This window comes from Tachyglossus aculeatus, chromosome 6, assembly GCF_015852505.1.
Source record: "Tachyglossus aculeatus isolate mTacAcu1 chromosome 6, mTacAcu1.pri, whole genome shotgun sequence".
Lineage (NCBI taxonomy): Eukaryota > Metazoa > Chordata > Mammalia > Monotremata > Tachyglossidae > Tachyglossus > Tachyglossus aculeatus.
The window spans coordinates 10092878-10115777 of NC_052071.1; the positions used below are offsets into that span (position 1 = coordinate 10092878).

General features: G+C 51.1%; 1 pseudogene; it reads right to left on the minus strand.

The window, feature by feature from the left end:
- Positions 1–21859, minus strand: part of LOC119929516 — a 35366-nt pseudogene extending 13507 nt beyond the window's left edge.
- Between the last annotated feature and the right edge of the window lie 1041 nt (positions 21860–22900).

Sequence of the window (22900 nt, forward strand, 5' to 3'; positions counted from 1 at the left end):
TGTGAAGTGCGGGTGTTTTTGAGGCGCTTTTTTTCAGAATGCATTTCTTTTGGATGAGTGAAATCGGCTCAAGGAAGAAGCGCGCGTTCTGCCTTTATTTGGGGGGAAAACCCCCCAAAAACCAGACTTGATTCAATCTACCCGACAAAGCGGTATCTGCAATCCCGGTGGGGGAACCACAACTGACCTTTCCAGAGAAGACCGTGGACGTCAAACCGGGAGCGCTGGGTTCAGGACGGATGCCACTTGTCCGGTCGCCAGCCCACTAGGAGGTCCCTCCGTGGGGGCGGGAGACCCCGGCCCAAGGAGGCCCCCGGATGTGGGGAGACCCTGAGAATGCAGCCGAAGCCTCTCCGCACGCTGGATCGGAAGATGAGGTTGTGTGGAGGCAATTCTGCTGGATTCCTGGTGACGTGGGGACTGGTGGCTCGGTCACCTCGGTCACTCGGTCAGCTTCTTCGCCTTCTGTGACACCTTTATGGGCTCCGCCGCCGGTTAATCGAGAGAGAGCAACTGCAGAGTAGAGACAAAAATCTCTGTTCCAGGAACCACAGTCCTGGGGAATTCAATCCACTAGATCCTAGGCTCCCTAACCTCCTTATGCCTTTATCTGTAAGGGCTGAGTACAGTGGTTTATACACAGTAAGTTCTCAATAAATACGATTGAATGAATGAATGAATGAACCCCATCTCCACCCCACAACACTTAAGCATCTATCCCTACACCCTGCCACTTCCCATGCCATTCAGGCAAAAACTCCTCACCCTCGGCTTCAAGGCATCATCTCGCGCCCTCCTACCTCACCTCCCTTCTCTCCTTCTACAGCCCAGCCCACACACTCCGCTCCTCTGCTGCTAACCTCCTCACTGGGCCTCGGTCTTGCCTGTCCCGCCGTCGACCCCCGGCTCATGTCCTCCCCCTAGCCTGGAATGCCCTCCCTCTGCACATCCGCCAAACTAGCTCTCTTCCTCTCTTCAAAGCCCTACTGAGAGCTCACCTCCTCCAGGAGGCCTTCCCAGACTGAGCCCTCTCCTTTCTCTCCCCCTCCCCATCCCCCTGCCTTACCTCCTTCCCCTCCCCACAGCACCTGTATATACGTATATATGTTTGTATGTATTTAGTACTCTATTTTATTTGTACATATTTATTCTATTATTTTATTTTGTTAAGATGTTTTGTTTGGTTCTCTGTCTCCCCCTTCTAGACTGTGAGCCCACTGTTGGGTAGGGACCCTCTCTATATGTTGCCAACTTGTACTTCCCAAGTGCTTAGTACAGTGCTCTGCACACAGTAGTAAATCAATCAATCAGTAAATCAATAAATATGATTGAATGAATGAATGAATGCCTGTCTGTTTCCCTCTCTAGACTCATTGTGGATAGGGAATGTGTCTGCTAATTCCCTTCTAGTGTCCTCTCCCAAGCGCTGGTCCAGTGCTGTGCACCCAGTAAGCGCTCAATAAACACCACCAACTGATCGATCAATTGAAGGATTGACTGCTGGACACCTCTGGTCCACTGGCAGGCCCCCCGGTCCCGGGGTCTGTATTTAATAATAATGATGGCATTTATAATGCACTTACTATGGAGTGGAATGGAGTGAGCATGGGCTTGAGAGTCAGAAGGTCATGGGTTCTTATCATTCATTCATTCATTCTATCGTATTTACTGAGCGCTTACTGGATGCACAACACTGTACTAAGTGCTTGCAAAATACAATTCGGCAACAGATAGAGACAATCCCTACCCAGCAGCAGGCTCACAGTCTAGAAGAGGGAGACAGACAACAAAACAAAACAAAACAAGTAGACAGGCCTCAACAGCATCAAAATAAATAGAATTATAGATCTATGCATATCATTAATAAAATAAATAGAATAATAAATATGTACAAATATACACAAGTGCTGTGGGGCAGGGAAGGGGGTAGAGCAGAAGGAGGGAGTAAGGGCAATGGGGAGGGGAGGAGGAGCAGAGGAAAAGGGGGGGCTCAGTCTGGGAAGGCCTCCTGGAGGAAGTGGGCTCTCAGTAGGGCTTTGAAGAGGAGAAGAGAGCTAGTTTGGTGGATCTGAGGAGGGCGGGCATTCCAGGCCAGAGGTAGGACGTGGGCCAGGGGTCGATGGCGGGATAGGCAAGACCGAAGCCCAGTGAGGAGGTTAGCAGCAGAGGAGCGGAGTGTGTGGGCTGGGCTGTAGGGGAAGCAGTGTGGCTCAGTGGAAAGAGTGTGGGCTTGGGAGTCAGAGGTCATGGGTTTGAATCCTGCCCCCACCACTTAGCTGTGTGACCTTGGGCAAGTCACTTCACTTCCCTGTGCCTCAGTTACCTCCTCTGTAAAATGGGGATTAAGACGGTGAGCCCCAAGTGGGGCAACCTGATCACCTTGTATCCCCCCCAGCGCTTAGAAGAGTGTTTTGCACATAGTAAGTGCTTAACAAATTCCACCATTATTATTATTATTATTATCATTATTATTATTATTAGAAGGAGAGAAGGGAGGTGAGGTAGGAGGGGGCAAGGGGATGGAGAGCTTCAAAGCCGATTGTGAGGAGTTTTTGCTTCATGCGAAGATTGATAGGCAACCACTGGAGATTTTTGAGGAGCAGGGGGGACACGCCCAGAGTGTGATTGAGAATGTGTGCCCCACCTGGGACGAGGACTCTGTCCAAGCCGATTTGCTTGTATCCACCCCAGCGCTTAGGGGTAGCGGTAGCAGGAAGAGGAAGTAGGGTTAGTGGGGGAAGGAGCAAGTGGGGGAAAGGAGGCAGAGGTACCAGGGAAAGAAATGGGAGAAAGAGGAAGTGGGGGGAAAGGGCTAACAGTAAGGGGGGGGGGGAGGAGGAGATTGGGGAGAAGGAGGTGGGGGGAGGAGGTAGGGGTAGCCGGGGTGTGAGCCCATTGTTGGGTAGGGATTCTCTCTATCTCTCGCCGAATTTTACTTTCCAAGCGCTTAGTACAGTACTCTGCATACAGTAAGCGCTCAGTAAATACGATTGAATGAATGAATGAAAGGGGTGGAGAAGGTATCATTCATTCCCTCATTCGATCGTAGTTACCAAGCGCTGTGTGTGGAGCACGGTACTAAGTACTTGAGAAGAATACAATAAAACAAGACACAGAAACATTCCCTGCCCACCTCTGACAGTTTAGAGGGGGAGACAGGCATTAATGGAAATAAATAAGGAAGTGGGGAGATAAAATTGGGAAGAAGATTGCGCGGGGGGGGGAGGGCTAGGGCTAGGGGTAGCAGGGGAAGAGATGGGGAAGGAGGAAGTGGGGGAAAGGGCTAGGGGCTGTGGAGGGCAGGAGACTGAGGGAGAACGAGGGGGTGGGAGGTAGGGATAGCAGGGGAGGAGATGGGGGAAGGAGGTAGTGGGGACACGGGGCCAGAGGTAGTAGTGGGGAGGAGATTGGGGGAGAAGGACGTGAGGGAAGGAGGTAGAGGGAAGGAGGTAGGGGGGAGATGGGGAAGAGATGGGGAGGTGGGGGTGGGGGAAGAAAGAAGTGGGAATAAGGGGCTGGGGGTAGTGGAGGAAGGAGATTGAGGGAGAAGGAGATGGGGAAGCGGAAGTGGAGGAAGGGGGTAGGGGTACCTGGGGGAAGGAGAAAGGGGAGAAAGAGGTGGAGGAATGAGGTAGGGGTAATAATGATGATGATAATAAGAATGACGGTATTCGTTAAGCGCTTACTATGCGCCAGGCACTGTACTAAGCGCCCGGCTCCACCAATTGTCAGCCGTGTGACTTTGGGCCTCAGTTACCTCATCTGTAAAATGGGGATTAAGACTGCGAACTCCGCTCCCCACCCCGCCCGTGGGACAACCTGATCACCATGTAACCTCCCCAGCGCTTAGAACAGTGCTTTGCACATAGTAAGCGCTTAATAAATGCTATTATTATTATTATTATTATTATTATTATTATTATTATTACAAGCAAATCAGGTCGAACACAGTCCCTGTCTCGTGGGGCTCACAGTCTCAATAGCGCTTTAGAACAGTGCTAGGCACAGAGAAAGCGCTTAACAAATACAATCCTCATTATTTTGCAGATGAGATAACTGTGGCGCAGAGAAACGAAGTGGCTTGGAAAGAAGGTTAGGGGAGCGGAGGGGGGAGATTGGGGGAGAAGAAGGCGGGGGAAGGAAGTGGGGAGAAAAGAGGGATGGGGGGAGGCAGGGAAAGCGGTGGGGGCGGGGCAGGGGGTGTCCCTCTTCCTCCCTTCCTGCCCCCGGCCCGGTCTCAGGTACAGAAGCGGGGAAGTGAGGAGGGGGTCGGGAGATGGGGAGCCTGCTGACCTCCTTCTCTTCCTTGGGGATTGAGAAGGTGGGCCGGGAGGCCAGCCTCCTGGGAGGGACCGAGCAGCAGGCGGGGGAGCCGCCGGTCGGGCCGAGCCGGGCCCGGAGGCCCCGAGGGGACCACGGAGAGTCCGGCGGGGAGCACGGGGAGCCAGGCGGGGAGCATGAGGAGCCAGCCGGCCAGCGCTCCACCGCCGCTGGGGGCGGGGGGGGGGAGGAGAGAGAGATGGAGGGCAGGGGACTGCAGCCCACGGAGCAGGAGGGAGGAGGGAGCGCCCGCGAGGAGCGGGTGGGGGGGGCGCTTGTACAGCGCTTAGTGCAGTGCTTGGCACACAGTCAGCGCCTAACAAATAACACAGTTCTCCTGATGATGATGATGATGCAAGGGGCGGGGACGGTGGACGGTCGCTATCCGGGGTCAAAGGCCCCGCGTACCGTACCCTTTCAGCCGAGGAGAGGGGCGGCGGTGGCCAGGTGGCCAGAGCAGATTGTCACCGCAGAGCCCCGCGGGGAAGCTGGTGGGCGACTCCTTTATGGCCGAGTATCCGGGGCCGGGGAGATTAAAAAGGGGAGGCTGAGGCCCCTCCCCGGACCGGCTCTGTCCGCCGTCGAGGAATCCCTGGAGAGGAGTACGATCCAAACCGCGGACCTTGGCGAGGGGGACGGATGGAGTCAGAAATCAATAATAACAGTCATGATGATAATAATTCATTCATTCAATCGTATTTATTGAGCGCTGACTGTGAGCAGGGCACTGTACTAAGCGCTTGGGAAGTACAAGTTGGCGACATATAGAGACGGTCCCTACCCAACAGTGGGCTCACAGTCTAGAAGGGGGAGACAGACAACAAAACAAATAGAATAAATATGTACAAGCAAAATAAATAAATGGCTCTTAAGCGCTGACTCGGTGCCAAAAACTGTTCTCAGCACTCAGGTAGATGTAAGGTGATCAGGTTGGATGCAGTCCCTTTTCAAACCATGTGAGGCTCACGGTCTTTATCACAGTCACAGAGTTGTCCAAGGTCACACAGAGCAGGCCAGTGACTGGGATTAGAGGTCCAGCATACTGGGGAAGCAGCATGACCTACTGGATAGGGCACGGGCCTAGGAGTCAGAAGGTCATGGGCTCTACGACTGGTCTGCTGTGTGACCCTGGGTAAATCACTTCACATTTCTGTGCTTCACTTACCTCATCTGTAAAATGAGGATTGAGACTGTGAGCCCCACATGGGACAGTGGCTGTGTCCACCTGGGTTTGCTTGTACCCATCCCAGCAGTTAGTTCTGTGCCTGGCACGTAGTAAGCTCTTGACAAATTCCATCATCATCATCATCACCAATCTCTCTCTTTTTGATGATATGAGTTTTTCAATGGTACGTGTAAGCACTGTATGAGGCACCGTTCTAAACGCTGGGGTAGATATAAGGTCATCAGGTTGGACACAAGTCCATGTGTTGAATCCCCAGCTTACAGATGAGGGAACTGAGGCCCAGAGAAGTGAAATCACATGGCAGGCAAGTGGCAGAGCCAGAATAGTAATGATGATAATACAGATGACATTTATTAAGCGCTCACTATGTGCAAAGCACTGTTCTAAGCGCTGGGGAGGTAACAAGGTGATCAGGTTGTCCCATGGGGGGCTCACAGTCTTAGTCCCCATTTTTACAGATGAGGGAACTGAGGCCCAGAGAAGTCAAGTGACTTGCCCAAAGTCACACAGCTGACAATTGGCGGTGCCGGGATTTGAACCCATGACCGCCGACTCCAAAGCCCTTGCTCTTTCCACTGAGCCAGGCTGCTTCTCAGAATAGAACCCAGTCCTTCTGACTCCCAGGCCCATGCTGTATTGCTCTATTGTCCTCTCCTAGGCACTTACTAGAGGGTTCTGCTCAGAGTAAGTGCTCAATAATTACCATGGATTAATGATTGATCCCAACAGGGGTGGCAGAGGGTGGCAAGTCACAGAGGGTGGTGTGTGGCCATCTGTGTAGCCAGCACCTGGCATTCTGAGGAGTGCAGAGAGAGGTAGAAGCAGCATGGCCCAGGTGGACAGAGCCTGGGGCCTGGGAGTCAGAATGGCTTGGGTTCGAACCCCGCCTCTACCGTAACCGTATGTCAGTTCTGTAACCATTCATTCATTCATCAATTCAATCGTATTTATTGAGGGCTTACTGTGTGTAGAGCACCGTACTAAGCATTTGGAAAGTACAATTCATCAACCAAGAGAGACAATCCCTACCCAACAACAGGTTCACAGTCTAGAAGGGGGGAGACAATAAAACAAAACAAGTAGACAGGCATCAATAGCATCAATATAAAAAATAGACATATATACACATCGTGAAAAAAATTAATTGGCCAAGTCACTTCACTTCTCTGGGCCTCAGTTAGGGTGCTCAGCTAGGTCTAGTTCTCAGTGCTTAGTTCAGTGCTTGGCCCACGGTTAGAACTTAAAATTCCACAATAGTCAGAAGCAGCGTGGCTCAGTGGAAAGAGCACGGGCTTTGGAGTCAGAGGTCACGGGTTCAAATCCCAGCTCTGCCAACTGTCAGTGGTGTGACTTTGGGCAAGTCACTTCACTTCTCTGGGCCTCAGTTCCCTCATCTGTAAAATGGGGATTAAGACTGTGAGTTACCATGTGGGAGAGCTCACCTCCTCCAGGAGGCCTTCCCAGACTGAGCCCTCTCCTCAGTCTCCTCTCCCCCTCCCCAAGCCTTACCTCCTTCCCCTCCCCACAGCACAGTATATGTACATATGTATATGTACATATACAAATATGTATATTTGTACATATTTGTTACTCCATTTATTTTACTTGTACATGTTATTTATCTATTTATTTTATTTTGTTAATATGTTTTGTTCTGTCATCTGTCTCCCCCTTCTAGACTGTGAGCCCGCTGTTGGGTAGGGACCGTCTCTATATGTTGCCAACTTTTACTTCCCAAGCGCTTAGTACATTGCTCTGCACACAGTAAGCGCTCAATAAATAGGATTGAATGAATGAACCTGATTACCTTGTATCCCCCCGGGCTTAGAGCTTAGAACAGTGCTTCGTACGCCATCGTTATGATAAAGGCTGCCGGGTGGGGTTGAACCCGAGGGGTATGTAAGCACGGGGAGGGGCGGGGTGGCGATCCTCCCTGGTTTCTCTTGGTAATGAGCCGCCTGAGAAGTTGGAACAGTAAATGAGAATTTCCTCCGCACCTCCCCCCAAAGCCGAAACAGCCGATAAAAGGGGGAAAGAACTAGTTCCCTGGGGCCGCGGAACAAAGAAAGCAAATATCAAAGATCTGCGCTGAGACACCTTAATGGGGCAGAGGCCAAAGCACTCGAACCAGGATGGCATGCTATGAGGTACAGGCTGCTTGAAACTCCTGTGACATGGGACTATCTTCAGGAAATTTGGGGAAGCCAGTCGGATTGGTAGCTATTTTAGGTCGGGGGGGTGGAGGGAGTGTGTGTGTGTGTGTGTGCGCGCGCATCTACGCCCCTTTCAATTAGGCTAAGCGTGAGGTATAAAGTGTTCCGCTGTATACGGTGGTAATAATCAATCAATCATATTTATTGAGCGCTTACTGTGTGCAGAGCACTGTACTAAGCGCTTGGGAAGTCCAAGTTGGCAACATATAGAGACAGTCCCTACCCAACAGTGGGCTCACAGTCTAAAAGTAATACTAATAATTCATACATACATAATAATACATAATAATAATGATGGTGGCATTTGTTAAGGGCTATGTGTCGGGCACGGTACTGAGCGCCGGGGTGGGTACAAGCAAATTGGGTTGGACCCAGTCACTGTCCCACCTGGGGCTCCCGATCGCAATCCCCATTTTACAGATGAGGGAACTGGAGCACAGTGAAATCCAGTGACTTGTGGCTCAGTGGAAAGAGCACGGGCTCGGTCATGGATTCTAATCCCGACTCCACCACTTGTCAGCTGTGTGACCTTGGGCAAGCCACTTAACTTCTCTGTGCCTCAATTACCTCATCTGTAAAATGGGGATTAAGATTGTGAGCCCCACGTTGGACAACCTGACCACTTTGTATCCCCCCCCCCCCCGCGCTTAGAACAGTACTTTGCACATAGTAAGTGGTTAACAAATACCATCATTATCATTATTATTGAGGTCACACAGCAGACAAGTGGTGGAGTCGGGAGTAGAATGGACCTTCTGACTCCCGTCAGAAGGCCCGTGCTCTTTCCACTAAGCCGTGCTGCTCCGGTGAGCGTCTCCTCCAGGCGCGCGGGCCGGGCGGGTCGGGACCGGGCGAGTTCGGCGACGGCGGCGGTTCTCGGCGGTGCAGGGCCGTCGCCATGGCAGCGGCCTCCCTCTTCCGCCAAGTCCCTTAGGCTCAGCCCGTTCTGCTCTTTAAATTCCCCGCCGATTTCCGGAGGACGCGGACCCCACAAGGGCAATCTGGGGGTGGGAGACCAGCACGCACATTCCGCTCCTCTGCTGCTAACTTCCTCACTGGGCCTCGGTCTTGCCTGTCCCGCCGTCGATCCCTGGCCCACGTCCTACGTCTGGCCTGGAATGCCCTCCCTCCTCACATCCGCCAAAATAGCTCACTTCGCTCCTTCGAGGACCTACTGAAAGCTCACCTCCTCCAGGAGGCCATCCCAGACTGTGCCCCCCTCTTCCTATCGCTCCTACTCCCTCCCTCTGCTCTACCCCCCCCCGCCCCACAGCACTTGTGTATATAGGAACATATTTATTATACTATATTTTATTAATGATGCGCATATATCTATAATTCTATTGATTTATTTTGATGCTTTGTTTTCTTGTCTGCCTTCCCCCTTCTAGACTGTGAGACCGTTGTTGGGTAGGGATTGTCTTTATTTTGCCTAATTGTATTTTCCAAATGCTTAGTACAGTGCTCTGCACACAGCTAGTGCTCAAGAAATACGATTGAATGAATGAACGATTGAGCTCTAATCCCGGCTCTGCCCCTTGTCTGCTATGTGATCTTAGGGCAAATCATCCCACCTCTCTGGGCCCCGGTTACCTCATCTGGAAAATCGGGACCAAGATTGTGAGCCCCACGTGGGTCAGGGACTGCGTCCAACCCGATTTGCTTGTATCCACCCCAGCGTTTAGGACAGTGCCCGGCACAAAGGAAATGCTTAACAAATATCATTATAATTTTTATTACTATTATTATTCTTCTCAAAGATTGGGGTTCTAATTCTGACTGCGGCTCATGGATGCTTATTTGACCGTAGGCAAATCACTTAACTTTTCATTCATTCATTCATTCATTCATTCAGTCGTATTTATTGAACGCTTACTGTGTGCAGGGCACTGTACTAAGCGCTTGGGAAGTACAAGTTGGAAGCATATAGAGACGGTCCCTACCCAACAACGAGCTCACGGTCTAGAGGGGGAGACAGGCATTAATACAAATAGGTAAAACAATAAATTACAGATAGTTACTTAGGTGCTGTGGGGAGTCACTCATTCAATCGCATTTATTGAGCGCTCACTGTGTGCAGTGCACTGTACTAAGCGCTTGGGAAGTACAAATTGGAAACACAGAGAGACGGTCCCTTTTCATCCCCGCTTTCCAGACGAGGGAACTGAGGCAGGGAGAAGTGAAGTGACTTGTCCGAGGTCACAGGGCAGAGCGACCCCGCCAGCCCCCCGGCCCTCACGGGCCCCTCCTTACGTTGAGCAGCGTCTCCCCGCCCACCTCCGCCGTGGCGCGCCCCTCCCCTCCCCTCCCCTCCCCTCCCCTCAGAAAGGCCCCCTCCCGGCCTGCCCCTCGCGGCGCCTGGCGTCCGCGCGCGGGCTGCCCCTCTCGCCGCCTGCCCGCGGCCCCGCGCGGCCTGCCCACCGCGAGGCTTGTCACCGCCCCCGCCTTTTCACTCATTCATTCATTCAATCGTATTTACTGAGCGCTTACTGGGTGCAGAGCACTGTACCAAGCGCTTGGGAAGTACAAGTCGGCAACATATAGAAACGGTCCCTACCCAACAATTCATTCATTCAATCGTATTTATTGAGTGCCTATTGAGAAGCAGCGTGGCTCAGTGGAAAGAACCCGGGCTTTGGAGTCAGAGGTCGTGGGTTCGAATCCCGACTCCACCACAAGTCTGCTGTGTGACCTTGGGCAAGTCACTTCACTTCTCTGAGCCTCAGTTCCCTCATCTGTAAAAATGGGGATTAAGACTGTGAGCCCCACGTGGGACAACTCACATTGTATCCCCCCCAGCGCTTAGAACAGTGCTTTGCACATAGTAAGCGCTTAACAAATGCCATTATTATTATTATTATTATTATTATTACTGGGTGCGGAGCACTGTACTAAGCGCTTGGGAAGTACAAGTCAGCAACATGTAGAAACGGTCCCTACCCAACAATTCATTCATTCAATCGTATTTATTGAGCGCTTACTGGGTGCGGAGCACTGTACTAAGCGCTTGGGAAGTCCAAGTAGGCAACATATAGAAACGGTCCCTACCCAACAATGGGCTCACAGTCTAGAAGTGCCTGATACCAAATAAACACTTAACAAATACCATTATTATTATTGTTGTTGTTGTTAAGCAGCGTGGCTCAGTGGAAAGAGCACGGGCTTTGGGGTCATAGGTTATGGATTCAAATCCTACCTTGGCCAGTTGTCAGCTGTGTGACTTTGAGCAAGCCACTTAACTTCTCTGTGCCTGTTACCTCATCTGTAAAATGGGGATTAAGACTGTGAGCCCCCCGTGGGGCAACCTGATCACCTTGTAGCCTCCCCAGCGTTTAGAACAGTGCTTAACTGAGCCACCTCCTTCCTCTCCCCCTCTTCCTCCTCCCCATCCCCACCGCCTTACCTCCTTCCCCTCCCCACAGCACCTGTATGTTTGTACGTATTTATTACTCTATTTTATTTGTACATATTTATTCTATTCATTTTATTTTGTTAATATGTTTTGTTTTGTTCTCTGTCTCCCACTTCTAGACTGTGAGCCCGCTGTTGGGTAGGGACCGTCTCTATATATTGCCGACTTGTACTTCCCCAGCGCCTAGTACAGTTCTCTGCTCAATTTCTTCATCTTTAAAATGTGGATTCCATATCTGTAACTTCCTTCTTAGATGGAGCGCTCCCCCCTACCCGCCCGCCCGCCCCACATTCCCCCACCTCTTTCTCCCTAATCTCCTCCTCCCAGCTACCCCTACCCCCTTCCTCCACCTCCCCATCTCCTCCACACTTGCCCCTGCCTCTTTCCTCCACCTCCTTCTCCCCCATCTCTTTCCTCCTCTACACTTAGCCCCTTCCTCCCACTTCTTCCTTGCCCCACCTCTGCCTCATCTACGAAATAGGGATTCAATACCTATTCTCCCTCCTACTCAGACTCTGAGTCCCACGTGGGACCTGATGATCTTGTATCTACCCCAGCACTTAGTACAGTGCTTGGCACATAGTAAGTGATTAACAAATGCCATTATCATTATTGTTATTAACAAGAAGTCTGGAAGACAATACCAACATAGCCTTCTGCTGTCCTTAGAATCTCTTTATTCATTCATTCAATCATATTTATTGAGCACTTAGTGTGTGCAAAGCACTGTACTGAGCACTTGCGAGAGTACATCACAACAAGTGCACAGTCTAGAGGGGAAGCCAGACATTAATATAAATAAACAGATAAATGAATAAATAAAAAATACATCAAGCTAAGAGTACTAGAGACAAGTCCTCATTTCAACCACATAAGAACTCCTATATGCTAATGACTAAACCCTAGTCAGGCACATAAAAACAAGTATTTGCATTATGAACCACTTTTCAGAATTAGTAAGTGCTATGGACTGTGAGCCCACTGTTGGGTAGGGACTGTCTCTATATGTTGCCAACTTGTGCTTCCCAAGCGCTTAGTACAGTGCTCTGCACACAGTAAGCTCCCAATAAATACGATTGATTGATTGATTGATTGACTGTGAATTAGCCTGAAGAAGAGCCCTACAAATAAGTAAGAATCTCCATTGCAGGCACAGAGTTGAATACTATTAATTTAGTTGTTGTCTCCTCTCCATTGCATGTTCTTAAGGTGGTTCTTTGTTGGACTGATTGCTTTGTTGCACACAGGATCTCCTCTTTGTTTTCAAGCTGGCCTTTTGCATCCTGATCTTTGTGAATCCTCTGCAATCCTCCATAAATACTGTTGATTATGATGATGATGATGATGATGATGCCTGCCAGTTTGTTCCATCTGCTGCAGTGGTCTCCCAGCCTCCCTCTGCTTGTTCATATAGTGGTTTTTTTGTTCTTTTTTAAAAATGGTATTAAGTGCTTACTATGTATCAGGCACTGTACTAAGCACTATGGTAGATACACGCTAATGAGGTTGGACACAGTCCAAGTACCACATGGGGCTCACAGTCTTAATCCACATTTTACAGATGAGGAAACTGAGGCACAGAGAAATAACTTGCCCAAGGTCACAAAGCAGACAAGTGGTGGAACCGGAATTAGAACCTGGTCCTTCTAACTCCCGTGCCTGTGCTCTACCCACTGGGTAATGCTGCTTCTCTTGAGGTTGTGCTAGCCTGAATTTTTGAATCATTTGTTTTGCTCTCACTGCTTATGTAGTCCCCTCTTTTAGTAGGCTGAATGAGCCTTCTGAAGTATCTTCTATAGTAGATAGATTCCCATCAATGTGTGCCCCACATCATACTTCCTGTTTCACAGTAACTCACAACCATGGCGTTATTTGTGACTCAACTCTGTCCTTCACCCTGCACATTCTATCTGTCACCAAATGCTGTCTGTATTACTTTCACAACCTCCCCAGAATCCACCCATTCCTCAGCATACAAACTGCTACTGCACTGGTCCAAGCACTTGTCTTACCCCATCATTATTACTGCATCAACCTCCTTGCTGCCTGTCCTGTCTCCAGCTTCTCCTCTCTCCAGCCTGTAGTTCACACTGTTCCTCATGGTCATTTTTCTGAGCAATCATTCTGTACATGTCTCCCCCCTCCTCAAAAACCTCCATTGGTTATACATCCATCTTACCAACAAACAAAAACTCCTCAACATCAGCTTTAAGTCACTTAATCAGCTCTCTCCTCACACAATGTATCCTCATTCTTTACCCATTATCTAGCCCGCAACACTTCATTCCACACCAACTTACTATGCCTTGATATTGTCTCTTTTACCATCGACCCCTTGCTCACACCCACCCTTCTGCCGAAACTCCCTCCCACTTCGTGTCTGACAGACCACCATTCTCCCCATCTTCAAAGCCCTACTAAAATCACACCTCCTCCAGGAAGCCTTCCCTGACTAATCACTCATCTCTTCAAACTGTTTTTCCTCCCTCATGCTTCACCTATACATTTAAGTCTGAATTTTCTAAGCAGTTAGGTTCTTACCACAGGGCCTCAGCTCATTCTTGTTTATCCCACTCCTGACCTCTTGCCCATGTCCTCCCTCTGGACTGGAACTCCCTCCTCCATTCTCCCCACCTTCAAACATCTCCTAAAATCACATCTCCTCCAAGAGATCCTCCTTTCTTAGGCCCTCATTTCCTATACCTGCCTTTGCCTCTGTGTCATTCATTCATTCATTCATTCAATCGTATTTATTGAGCGCTTACTGTGTGCAGAGCACTGTACTAAGCGCTTGGGAAGTACAAGTTGGCAACAGATAGAGACGGTCCCTACCCAACAGTGGGCTCACAGTCTAGACGGGGGAGACAGATAGCAGAACAAAACATATTAACAGAATAAAATAAATAGTATAGTAAATATGTACAAGTAAAATAAATAGGGTAATAAATCTGTACAAACATATATACAGGTGCTGTGGGGGGGGAAGGAGGTAAGGCGGGGGGAAGGGGGAGGGGGAGAGGAAGGAGGGGGGCTCAGTCTGGGAGGGCCTCCTGGAGGAGGTGAGCTCTCAGTAGGGCTTTGAAGGGAGGAAGAGAGCTAGCTTGGCGGATGTGCGGAGGGAGGGCATTCCAGGCCAGGGGGAGGACGTGGGCCGGGGGTCGACGGCGGGCCGGGCGAGAATGAGGCACAGTGAGGAGGTTAGCGGCAGAGGAGCGGAGGGTGCGCGCTGGGCCGTAGAAGGAAAGAAGGGAGGTGAGGTAGGAGGGGGCGAGGTGATGGAGAGCCTTGAAGCCGAGAGTGAGGAGTTTTTGCCTGATGTGTAGGTTGACTGGTAGCCACTGGAGATTTTTGAGGAGGGGAGTAACATGCCCAGAGCGTTTCTGCACAAAGACGATCCGGGCAGCAGCGTGAAGTATAGACTGAAGTGGGGAGAGACAGGAGGATGGGAGATCAGAGAGGAGGCTGATACTAATACTAATTGAACTGAGTGCAGAGCCGTTTATTCAGAGAGTACTATATTACAGATTTGGGAGAAACGTTTTCCGTCCACAACGAGACATAGATGGAGCAGGCTTTTGGGTCTTGACCTACCTCCCCGGTATCTGCTGTCCAGACAGAACAAGGCTGATTAGCTTGCACTCACTGGGGAAACTCAAGCCTCTGGAAGCCTGGGAATCAGGTGGCCAAGGCAAAGATGCCAGCTGTTTCTTTGTGGCTACTGCTCCTAATTCTAGAAGGTTCTGGTCCAATGACTTGGCATACTTTAGCAGAAGAGCAACCCAGGTTAGAGGCGTCATTATTAGACGTGTAGAAAGAGACCAGCTTCATTCAGTCAATCGTATTTATTGAGCTCTTACTGTGTGCAGAGCACTGCACTATGTGCTTGATCAAGTCCTGGGCTGCCAGGATTTCTTCCTTCTGCTTGCCTCTACTTCCTACCTCATCCTTGCTTTTTTGGAACAGATGGGCTCAGTGTCTCCTTCCGATAGTCATCAACCTGCTGACACCTTGGTGTCATCCTCGATTCCGCTCTCTCGTTCGCCCCACACATCCAATCCGTCACCAAAACTGGCCAGTCTCACCTCCGCAACATCGCCAAGATCCGCCCTTTCCTCTCCATCCAAACCGCTACCCTGCTGGTTCAATCTCTCTGTTCTAGGACATGTACACTTTAAGCACTTAATATCCACCCCACTCTCAGCCTCACAGCATTTACGTTACATATCCTTTTATCTTCCCATTTCCCCTATCTCTAATTTACTTTAATGTCTAGCTTCCCCTCTAGGCTATAAGCTCTTTATGGGCAGGGGTATTGTCTACCAACTCTACTGTATTGTACTCTCCCAGTCATTTAGTACAGTGCTCTGCATTTAGTAAGTGCACAATAAATACTCTTTGTTGATTGATTGCACTTATTCTCCCAGCATTTTTGTTCATATTCTTATTCTTGGGTGCCTCCTCTACCTGTAGTTTACTTCAGTGTCTGTCTCCCCTGCTTGACTGTGATCTCCTTAAGGGCAGGAACCATGCCTACCTACTCTTTTGTACTCTTCCTAGTACTCAGTAAGTACTAATGATTAACAGATAGTAGATATATAGACAGGTAGATAGGTAAATAAGGGCCTTTCATTTTGAAAGATGACACTGTCCATACAGGTAAATGTGTATGGAAGAACCCATGTATAACATTCTCTTCTGAATTCCTCTAACTTCAGGGGGCCTCCTTGATGGTGGAAGGCATATTTTAAAACTCATTACCATGTTTCTGCTATCTGTATAAGAAGGTATTTCTACATTGTAAACTCGTGGTGGGCGGGGAACATGCCTTTCAACCCTGTTGTAGTCTACCAAGCTCTTAGTATAATGCTCTGCATACAGCAAACGCTCAGTAACAGTGATTGGTTGATTGATACCTTTGATAAGAGCCACCCCATCTGTACCTTTTCATGGTGCCATGATAGTGAGAATGGAGCTATATAGTTGTAGTAATCATTAGAAACCTTCAGTTTGGTGATGGGCAGCATATTTGTGGATTTAAATCTCAATCATTTTCATTTTCATCAAACCCATCTTAATGGCATCCTTTTGCCAGTCTCAGTTTTCTGCAGGTATGTCATCTGGGTATATACAGATTCGGTAGGTGACTGAGATATTCCATCAGTGGGCCACAGTAATCATTAGATGGCAAGACACAGTCACAAGGAATGGTGTTCTGCAATAAAGTCCTCCAACATCAAAACAATGCTTGTTGCCTCATATCTCTGCTGGTGAGATATGTGAAAGAGAAGACAGCAGTAAGTTGCTATATTCGTGGCTCAGTGGAAAGAGCACAGTCTTGGAAGCCAGAGGTCGTGGGTTCTAATCCTGACTCTTCCACTTGTCAGCTGTGTGACTTTGGGCAAGTCACTTAACTTCTCTGTGCCGCAGTTACCTCATCTGTAAAATGGGGATTAAGACTGTGAACCCCACAGGTGGGACAACCTGATCACTTTGAATCCCCCCCAGCTCTTAGAACAGTGCTTTGCACATAGTAAGTACTTAACAAATACCATCATTATTATTAAGAAGCGGTGTGGCTTAGTGGAAAGAGCACGGGTTTGGGAGTCAGAGGTCGTTGGTTCTAATCTCAGCTCCTCCACTTACCTGCTGTGTGACCTTGGGCAAGTCACTTCACTTCTCAGTGCCTCAGTTACCTCATCTGTAAAATGGGATGAAGACTGTGAGCCCCGCGGGGGGCAGCCTGATCACCCCAGCGCTTAGAACAGTGCTTTACACATAGTAAGCGCTTAATAAATGCCATCATTATTATTATTATTACAAGTTGGCCACATAGCAGACTTCGTACATAGTGAACGCGGGCTTGCTCCGACTGCGCATGCGCCGCGCTCTCCCGGGCGGGCCCCCTTTCCCCTCCCGCCCGGGCTCTGACTGCGCATGCGTAGCGCTCTGCAGGACGGGGGCTCCCTTCTCCCCCGTCCCGGGCTCTGACTGCGCATGCGCCGCGCTCTCCAGGGCGGGCCTCCCTCCTCCCGCCCCCCGTGGAGCACTGCGACTGCGCATGGTCCGCCCTCTCCGGGGCGGGGCCCCCTCCTCCGCTCGCCTACGCTTCCACTGCGCATGCGCCCCTCACCTTCCCCTCCCCCCTCCGGTCTCCGAACGCGCATGCGCCGAGCTCCCTACCTTCTCGGGCTTCGATTGCGCATGCGCCACGCCATCTGGGCTTGAGTATGTATCTTTGAGAACTGTATCGTACATTCATTCACTCAATCGTATTTATTGAGCGCTTGCTGTGTGTAGAGCACTGTACTAAGCGCTTGGGAATAGGATAGTATATAGTATATTACAGTATAGTATAGAGAAGCAGTGTGGTTTAGACTGTGAGCCCACTGTTGGGTAGGGACTGTGTCTATATGTTGCCAACCTGTACTTCCCAAGCGCTTAGTACAGTGCTCTGCAATCAATCAATTGTATTTATTGAGCGCTTACTGTGTGCAGAGCACTGTACTAAGCGCTTGCGAAGTACAAGTTGGCAACATATAGAGACAGTCCCTACTCAACAGTGGGCTCACAGTCTAAAAGGGGGAGACAGAGAACAAAACCATACTAACAAAATAAAATAGAATAGATATGTACAAGTAAAATAAATAAATAGAGTAATAAATATGTACAAACATACATATATACAGGTGCTGTGGGGAAGGGAAGGTGGTAAGATGGGGGGGATGGAGAAGGGGACGAGGGGGAGAGGAAGGAAGGGGCTCAGTCTGGGAAGGCCTCCTGGAGGAGGTGAGCTCTCAGTAGGGACTTGAAGGGAGGAAGAGAGCTAGCTTGGCAGATAGGCAGAGGGAGGGCATTCCAGGCCCGGGGGATGAAGTGGGCCGGGGGTCGATGGCGGGACAGGTGAGAACGAGGTACGGTGAGGAGATTAGCGGCAGAGGAGCGGAGGGTGTGGGGTGGGCTGTAAAAGGAGAGAAGGGAGGTGCGGTAGGAGGGGGCGAGGTGATGGAGAGCCTTGAAGCCCAGGGTGAGGAGTTTCTTCACACAGTAAGTGCTCAATAAATTGATTGATTGTGGTTTAGTGGCAAGAGCCCGGGCTTTCGAGTCAGATGTCAGGGGTTCAAATCCCGACTCCACCGCTTGTCAGCTGAGTGATCTTGGGGCAAGTAACTTCACTTCTCTGGGCCTCAGTTCCATCTGTAAAATGGGGATGAAAACTGTGAGCCCCGCGGGGGGCAACCTGATCACCTTGTAACCCCCAGCACTTAGAACAGTGCTTTGCACATAGTAAGCGCCTAATAAATGCCATCATTATTATTATAAGTTGGCAACGTAGTGAGCGCGGGCGCCCTCCGACTGCGCATGCGCCGCGCTCTCCCGAGCGGGCCCCCTTTGCCGCTCCCGCCTGGGCTCTGACTGCGCATGCGCTACGCTCTCCAGGGCGGGGGCTCCCTTCTCCCCGGCCCGGGCTCCGGCCGCGCTTGCGCCGCTCTTTTCAGGACGGGCCTCCCTCCTCCCCCAACCGAGGCGCACTACCTATCCGGGGCGGGGCCCCCTCCTCCCCTCGCCGAGTCTCCGAATGCGCACGCGCCCCGCTTCTCCTCCCCTCCCACTGGCTCCGCATGCGCAGAGCTCCCTCCCTTCTCCCCCCTCCCTTTCCCGGGCTTCGAATGCGCATGCGCTGCGCCTTCCGGCTGAAGGTGTAGCTTTGGTGACTGTATCGTTCATTTATTCCTTCCTTCATTCATTCATTCATATTTATTGAGCGCTTACTGTGTGTAGAGCACTGTACTAAGCGCTTCGGAATAGGATAGTATATAGTATACTGCACTAAAGTATAGTACAGTATAGAGAAGCAGTGTGGTTCAGTGGCAAGAGCCCGGGCTTTGGAGTCAGATGTCAGGGGTTCGAATCCCGCTCCACCGCTTGTCACCTCTGTGACCTTGGGCAACTCATTTCACTTCTCTGGGCCTCAGTTACCTCCTCTGTAAAATGGGGATTAAGACCGTGAGCCCCACGTGGGACAACCTGATCACCTTGTAAATTCCCCAGCGCTTAGTACAGTGCTTTGCACATAGTAAGCGCTTAATATATGCCATAATTATTATTATTATTATTACAATTTGGCGACATAGTGAGCACCGGGGCGCTCCGACTGCGCATGCGCCGCGCTCTCCCGGGTGGGCCCCCTTTTTCCCTTCCCGCCCGGGGCTCTGACTGCGCATGCGCCACGGTCTCCAGGGCGGGGGCTCCCTTCTCCTCCGGTCCGGGCACCGACCGCGCATGCGCCGCGCTCTCCAGGACGGGCCTCCCTCCTCCCCCCGAACCCCCCGTGGCGCGTTGCGACTGCGCATGCTCCGACCTCTCCGGGGCGGGGCCTCCTCCTCCCCTCGCCTAGGCTCCGACTGCGCATGGTTACTGGGTGGTTTCCCGGGCGGGCGGTCCAGGTGCCGCAGCGTGTGTGCTGTATGTCTCCCTGGCCGGGCACTGTCCACTACAGGGAGGCATCCCGGCCAGGCAGCGTAGACATCCCCGAGTGGCATCCCGGCCAGGCGGTGTAAACGCTTCAGTGCGGTGTCCTGGCCGGACAGTCTAGCTGCTGCAGGTCTTCAGTGTGGGGCTGGACTGACTTCAGTGTCCTCTCCACCGCTGTTGGTGGAGGACACTTTTCTGGGCTACCTCCCCGTCCGGGAGACCCTGACGTATGCAGCGCAGCTGGCCAGCGGCACCGGCTCCCCTGACTTCTTCTGCAGGAAGGTGGGTGAGCGGGCATCAGCAAACCCTAAGCGTCCAAACTATGCCCTCCTCTTGGGGAGAAGTCCATGCCTGAGTTTACCCCTTCAGTCTTTGGGCTTCTCATTTCAGGGGCTACCCCATCATCATCAATCGTATTTATTGAGCGCTTACTGTGTGCAGAGCACTGTACTAAGCGCTTGAGGCCCGGTGGCCACATGCAGAGTCCTTGGGGTGTCCAGCCGGCCTTCCCCACAGGGACTCATGGGCAAAAGAACTTGAGGGGATCAGGGTGGGACTGGGACTCTGGGTGGTCACTCTGTGCCCTCAGGGAGAGGCAGGGCTATTTGGTGGACATACTGACTGTACTCTGTGCCCACAGTGGTGTGGCCATGTGGTGGGCACACTGACCATGCTCTGTGCCTGCAGGCAGAGTGGTGGCCATGCGGTGGGCATGCTGACTGTACTCTGTGCCCGCAGTCAGAGCAGTGGCCATGTGGTGGGGGCACTGACCGTGCTCTGTGCCTGCAGGTAGAGTGGTGGCCCTGCAGTGGTCAAGCTGAGCTTGTTCTGTGCCCACAGGTAGAGTCGGGGATGGTGGAGCTGAGCCTCGGCCACGTGGCGGACACGCTGATCGGGAGCCGTGCGACCGGAGGCGTTTCTAATGGCGAAAGTCCATGGCGGCCCAACTCCTCCAGGATCCAAGTGAGCGGCTGGCCTGCGAAGCCATCTCTGAGCACTTCAGGGGGCCCCAGAAAGCAGGCCCTTCTGCTCTGATGTGGGTACTTTAAAGTGCTTTAAAGCCAATGGTAAGGAGTTTCTGTTTGATGCAGTGGTGGATGGGTAGCCACTGGAAGTTTTTGTAGAAAACCGATCCAGATAGCAGAATGAAGTATGGACTGTAGTGGGGAGAGACAGACGGCTGGGAGGTAAGCAAGGAGGCTGACGCAGAAATCCAAGCGGGATAGGATAAGCGTCAAAATGACACGAGCCACAGCACCATAAACCCTGGCATCATCGTTCATTGTAGTGCGGTCAGTAGGTGTCATGAAGCTCAGCGGCTTACTAAGGACATGATACCGGAGTTTTCTTCCTTTGCTGGCTTTTCTATCCACTTTCCTGTGAATTTTACTCCGTAACTTCTGAATAGCCGGCCATTGCCCGCCCATGGCCAACTGATCATTCGGATCCAAGGAACTGGTCTTCCGTTCTATAAGTTCTTGCAGAAGCTGGTGGTAAAAGTCATCATCACCAAAGATCTCTTCATCCAGGTCCTTCAAGTGAGCGTTGGCTGGAGCCTGCGGCAAAATCTCCTGCTGCCCTGGCACGCTGTCGGGGATAGGCTGGAGTTCTGGCTCGGCCTTGCCAAGAACACGGTACAAAGAGCGCTTAGTCTGCATCCGCCGAAGTAATCTCTCTTTGTCCATCGGAATATGGTCTATCTGAGTCTGGATTGGGCGCTCAGAGGCTCCAAAACCCTTTCCCGGCTTGCCAGAAGCCAATTTGGTTTTGTCATGCCATTTTTGCAGCGTCCGGTTACGATAGGATGTGAAATCGGCAAAGCGTTTTGCCATGGAGTCAGGGTAGTCACTCATCTCTAGCTTGCTTCCGCTTAGGTGGCCCTTTCCTCTGCAGCTGCTGCTGCTGCCGTCCCTCCTCAGAAAGCAGTTCTTCCTCCTCTACACTGGAAATTTCGTCCTCACTCTCTGCTTTGGGTTTTTTCCCACCTACCAGGTGCCTAGTGTCTGGATGCTGGCAAAGCAGTTCATCCTGAAGATCCACCAGAGACCTCAATAATGCTTTAAGAGCCTTATGACTTTTTTTCAGGATGCTGGCAAACTCTGATCCTCCCTTGTCCTTGAATATGGGGAACATTTCTGGCTGTGGAAGCTGGTTGGTGGTGAGCAGGGCCTTCTGCAATTTGATTCTTCCTTCCTAAAGCAGGTCCCATAATGCTATTTGGTTCTTCACAGCTCTTCCTTTCTCCATTTCCTCTGTCACTTTTCATTTCCATCTCCATTTCCATGTCCCACATGGGGCTAACGGCCTTAATCCCCATTTTCCAGGAGATGGAACCTAAGCCCAGAGAAGTGAAGTGACTTGCCCAAGGACCCACAGCAGACAGGTGGCGGAACTGGGATTAGAACCCAGGTCCTTCTGACTCTCGGGCCCGGGCTCTATCCTCTCGGCTACTCTGCTTCTCACCATTAATGTGGGTATTCAAGCTTTGGCTGTATTTTATGGCCCTCTGACGAGAAGCTCAAAACATTTTGCAGACGTCATCTCCTGACGGCCCACCGAGTTCGGGGAATATTGTCCCGTCCCAGCTTGCCTACCATATCGGTCTCCTCACCGGTCCCTCTGTCTCCGGTCTCTGTTGCCCAGGGTATTTTCCAAAAATCTCACCTGGAACAGCGATAGTTAAAGCCATGGAAGTGAATGAGCTCCCCAGAGGGAGTGAGTGTAAAGTCAGACGGAAAAGGTCTCAGAAGAGAACCTCAAGCGATCCATACAAGTTAAGGGATGGAGGGAGAAGAGGCACTGGTGAAAGACTTTTTCTTGACTTTGTGTTTTGAATGGCATTTGTTGAGCAACTCCTATGTGCGAGGCACTGTTCTTAAGTGCTGGGGTTGATACAAGATAATCGGGTTGGACAGAGTCCCTTTCCCCCATAGGGCTCACAGTCTTATTCCCCATTTTACAAACGAGGCCACTGAGGCACAGAGAAGTGAAGCGACCTGCCCAAGGACACCCAGCTGACAAGTAGCAGAACTGGGGTTAGAACACGGGTCCTTCTGACTAGTAGGCCCGGTCTCTGTCCACTAGGCCTTGCCACGTATAGACCCCGAAACCATCGAGGGGCAGATGAGAACTGTGTCGACCTGTGTTCGGCCCACCTGTCCGGGATTCCGGCACACTGTCGGGCACCGTGACTCATGGGAATTTTTTGTGCTCGCTCTGTGCGAGGCCCTGTACTAATTGCTTGGGCAGAAACTAGCTAATCACATTGGACACGATCCCTGTCCCTTTTGGGGCCCA